Source organism: Chrysochloris asiatica, unplaced genomic scaffold (genome assembly GCF_000296735.1).
Source record: "Chrysochloris asiatica unplaced genomic scaffold, ChrAsi1.0 scaffold00653, whole genome shotgun sequence".
In the NCBI taxonomy this organism is placed as follows: domain Eukaryota; kingdom Metazoa; phylum Chordata; class Mammalia; order Afrosoricida; family Chrysochloridae; genus Chrysochloris; species Chrysochloris asiatica.
The window spans coordinates 127302-132320 of NW_006409171.1; the positions used below are offsets into that span (position 1 = coordinate 127302).

Below are 5019 nucleotides of genomic sequence, written 5' to 3' on the forward strand. Positions count from 1 at the left end.
TTTCCATTTTAAAATAAATAAGTCCTGGTGTGGCATTGTGGGTTAAATTTCTGGACTGCAAGTTCAATTTGAACCTCAAGGTTAGTGGTTCAAGCTCACAAACCATTCTTGGAAATCCTATACAAAGTCTTTATGAGTTGGAACCAACTCAATGGCATTTAACAACAAAAACAACACTAATCCTCTATAATATAAACTCAAGGTCTTCTTCTTCTTTTTTTTTATTTTTATCAAGAATAAGTAATATGCATGCAGAATGTATCTTTTTGTATTCCCTCCATACTCTCTTCTTTCCATAGATAATGTACCACTCTGGTAATGCTATTGTTGCTGCGAAAGGGACAGGGACCACAAGTTTAATTTTTGTCTAACTTCATCTTTCTATCAGGTTCATCAAAAACTTTGAACCCAGAAACAAAACAAGTGTTTCAAAATTCTTTCTCATGGGAATAACAGAGGATCCAGAATTGCAGCCCATCATCTTCAGCCTATTTCTCATCGTATACCTGGTCACTATCCTAGGAAATGTACTCATTGTCCTAGCTGTATGCTTTAACTCCCAGCTGCACACCCCCATGTACTTCTTTCTCTCTAATCTATCCTTTAATGACATTTGCATAAGCACAGTCACCATCCCAAAGATGCTAGTGAACATCCTGACAAAAGATCAGAGCATCAGTTATAAAGGCTGCCTTAACCAGATTTTCTTTGTCATGACTTTTGCTGCTTTTGAAAATTTTATCCTTGCAGTAATGGCTTATGACCGCTATGTGGCCATTTGTCACCCATTAAGATATACCGTTATCATGAACTCATACTTCTGTGGTCTGATGACTCTACTTTCATTGTTCATTAGTATGGTGACTGCCCTACTTCACAGTCTTATGATTTTGCATCTTTCCTTCTGCACAAATCTGGAAATCCCTCAGTTCTTCTGTGAACTTACTCAGGTCCTCAAACTTGCCTGCTCAAGCACTCTCATCAACAATATGTTGATATACCTTATAGCTTTCATATTTGCTGGTGTTCCTCTTTCTGGAATCATATTCTCTTACACTCAGATTGTCTCTTCTGTTTTGAAAATGGCATCAGTATCTGGAAAGTATAAAGCTTTTTCCACCTGTGGGTCCCACATTTCAGTTGTTTCTTTATTCTATGGGACAGCTTTAGGTGTGTACCTCAGTTCTTCATTTACACACTCTCCCAAGAAGACAGCTGTAGCCTCTGTGATGTACCTTGTATTCCCTCAAATGATGAATCCTTTTATCTACAGCCTGAGGAATAGGGACATAAAGGTAAGCTTGAGAAAAGTCCTTGGGAGGATACCTTCTTTATAGCAATTCTGTCATCTATGCCAATTCACCAATTATTGATACTTGTATCAGCATCAACATGAACCACACTTGGGTTCATCATACACAAAATGGCATATATATTTTCACAGTGGTTTTAAATGTTTATAAAATATTTGACCATCATCAATGAAGAAGTTTTTCAGCTAATAATTAAAAGAATCTTAGATGCTACTGTGCTCAAAAAATAAAATGAGCTAACTCTCAGTACAAAAAATTCAGAAGTATACAAGGAACTGTAACTGAAACTAGAAAGTATGGCTTATGAAATACACAGAACATAATTAAGTTTTATTAAACTGTCAAATATTCTTAGAAGAAATTTTAGTGAATGTGCATTTTTACAGTGTCTTACCTATACTTGTATACATATTTATATATTCATACTATAACTATGGAGTCATGGTGTGTCACTGTGGGTTAATGCGCTGGACTGCAAAGTTGGTTTGAACCAAGGTCGACATTTCAAACTCACTAGGTGCTCCTCAGAAACCCTATACAGTGTCACTATGCGTTGAATCCAACTTGAGGGCATAACACAACAACATGGAAACCACTCCCTCACCAGTATTCAGTTTAGATTTGATGACAACATTAACTATAACAAGATATGTTTGATTATACTTAGAGAATCCACACCATGAGTTACAGAGGAAAAAAAAAAAAAAAAAACTGGTACAGAACTGAAAATTCTGGTCGGTACATGGGTACAAGGGATGCAACTTGTAAATGAGCAGAAAGAGGTGGAGAGAAGTGAATGGCATGCATTTTATCTCACAATGCCAGGAACACCACAATCCTGAAATTCACCTTCTAAAGTCTTGGTCTTTCAAGATTTGCACTGCCCTGGGATCAGAATGACAAAAAAAAAATGTTAGCATAATGAGGATCTCTAAATAGTGAGCCTCCAGAGATACAGAGACCAAATAGCCTGTGAAATCTTACTTAAGAGTCCTACTTCTGTAAGGAGATAGAATGCAGCACATTCTTCCCAGAGATGACCATTTTTATACAGGAGTCTTGTATTTCACTCAGGCTCTTTGTCTTTCCAGAAGACACCTCTTCTGTCATCTACATCCAAAGTAAATGTCAGATGTCATTCCTCAAGGATGCCAGTCAGGTAACCTAAAGTCTCCTGCTTCTAATTTACAAAGGATGACTGGTATTTTATTACATGCACATCCAGGAGAATGATCCATGTTGATGAAATACATGCAGGGTATGAGTGGAAAAAACTTTCTCATGAGAATCTTCTTTGTCTGTCATTTTCTTGCCAGGTGTTATTTCATTTTTACAACAATATCAGCATTATTCTGCTAGTGTCTTGCTCTGTCTGTAAAATAGCAAGAATGATTTTCATGTTGAGCATTAATGTAATCAAATATGACTCATAAACTTTTTTTGACATTTATTGCATTCTTGTAGTGATTGTGGTAGAGACAGGTTTGCTATTTCATCTTATATTTCTGGTTTAGTATATCTTTATAGTCTCACAGCAGTCTCACTCAGAACTCAAGGAAAGGAGATGAAGACCCAGATAAATCTCTAAATATGTATTTCAATAGAGCTGTTTGAAACTGCCAGCCAATCTTCAGGAGAAACATGAGGCTTTCTGCTCCAGTAAGGATCTATTCCTCTAAAACCTTATGTATAGTGGCTATGAGTCAGAATCAACTCCACAACCCACAGCAAAAACCATATGTAAAATTAGTAAATATTTGTATTGATCACAGTATCCCAGATATTGTAATGAAAATTTTAAAAATTCCAATTTATAGTAAATAAATCCTGGTGTGGCACTATGGATTAAATCACTGGACTGCATGTTTGATTTGAACTTCAAGATTAGTGGTTCCAGCTCACCAGCCATTCTTGGAAACCCTATACAGGGTCACTATGAGCCAGAACCCACTCAGTGGCATTTAATAACCATGTAATATGCATGAAGAAATTATATTTTTTGTATTCCCCTCCATGCTCTCTTTCTTCCAAAGATAATATTTGCCTCCAGTAATATTATTGGTGCTACTTATGGTGTAGGGATCACACATTTAATTACCTTGTGAATTCATTTTCTATCAGATTCACCAACAACATAGAAAACAGACACCAAACAAGTGTTTCAAAATTTGTTCTCATGGGAATGACAGAGGATACAGAATTGCAGCCCCTCATCTTAAGCCTATTTCTCATCATATATATCACCACTGTCTTAGAGAATGTACTCATTATATTAGCTGTATGCTTTATCTCCTACTTGCACACCCCCATGTACTTCTTTCTCTCTAATTTATCCTTTAATGCCATCTGCTTAAGTACAACCACCATCCCAAAGATGCTGGTGAACAGCCTTACAAAAGATCAGAGTATAAGTTATAAAGGCTGCCTTAACCAGATTTTCTTTGCCATGATTTTTGATGCTTTAATTTTTTTTTTTTATCCACGTAGTAATGGCCTATGACCGTTTTGTGGCCATTTGCCACACACTGAGATATGACATCATTATGAACTCATACGTCTATGGTCTGATGATTCTACTTTCATTGTTCATTAGTATGGTGACTGCCCTACCTCAGAGTCTTATGGTTTTGCATCTGTCCTTCTGCACAAATTTGGAAATCCCTGAGTTCTTTTGTGAGCTTATTCAGGTCCTCAAGCTTGCCTGTTCAAGTACTCTCATCAATAATATCCTGATATACCTTGTGGCTTTCATATTTGCTTGTGTTCCTCTTTCTGGGATCATATGCTCTTATACTCAGATTGTCTCCTCTGTTTTGAAAATGTCATCAGCACATGGAAAATATAAAGCATTTGCCACCTGTCCGTCTCACATTTCAGTTGTTTCTTTATTCTATTGGTCAGGTTTTGGTGTGTATCTAAGTTCTTCACTCACACCCTCTCCCAAGAAGACAAAAGTAGCCTCCATGATGTATCGTGTGTTTCCTCAAATGTTGAATCCTTTTATCTACAGCCTAAGGAAGAGGGACATAATGGTAAGATTGAGAAAACTCCTTGGGAGGATACCTTCTTTATAGTGACTGTGTCATCTGTGCTTATTCACCAACTATCGATACCTACTCCTGTGCATCAACATCAACATGAACCACACTTGGGTTCATCATATAGAAAATGACTTATACATATTTTCACAGTGGTTTTAAATGTTTATAAAATATTTGACCATCATCAATGAAGAAGCTTTTGCTGCTAATAATTAAAAGAATCTTAGACACTCTTGTGCTCTACAAAAAAAAATTGCTATCTTTCATTACAAAAATTTCAGAAGCATACCATGAACTGGAATTGGAAAATACAGCTTCATAAATTCTGCATGTGGTGACTTCAGTGTAAAACTTGTTTTCTTCTTGAACATAGGATTATTGTTGCAGTTGTAATAGCACACATGGTACTCAGAGGGATAAAATGTAATGTCCTTCCTGGGCCTACTGTTAATAGAGTTTCAAATGAATCATCAGAAGACCTGCCTTCCTTAATGGGTTAGGTGATTGTTACCAAATAGTTATTTCCAAGTCTTAATTCTCGAACAAATAAATATTGTCGGGGACTGACCTCGACATAGTTGTGTTGTTCACGAGTGTTTGGTTCATGAGGAGGGAAGATCCAGCAGCGATAGTGATAGCAAAAGAATACACAGACAGACAAACAG

The 5019-nt window shown here is 36.6% G+C and overlaps 2 pseudogenes; both read left to right on the forward strand.

Moving 5' to 3' along the window:
• Positions 1 to 386: 386 nt before the first annotated feature.
• On the forward strand, positions 387 to 1373 carry LOC102823211 (annotated as a pseudogene).
• Positions 1374 to 2461: 1088 nt separating this feature from the next.
• On the forward strand, positions 2462 to 4387 carry LOC102823586 (annotated as a pseudogene).
• Positions 4388 to 5019: the final 632 nt, after the last annotated feature.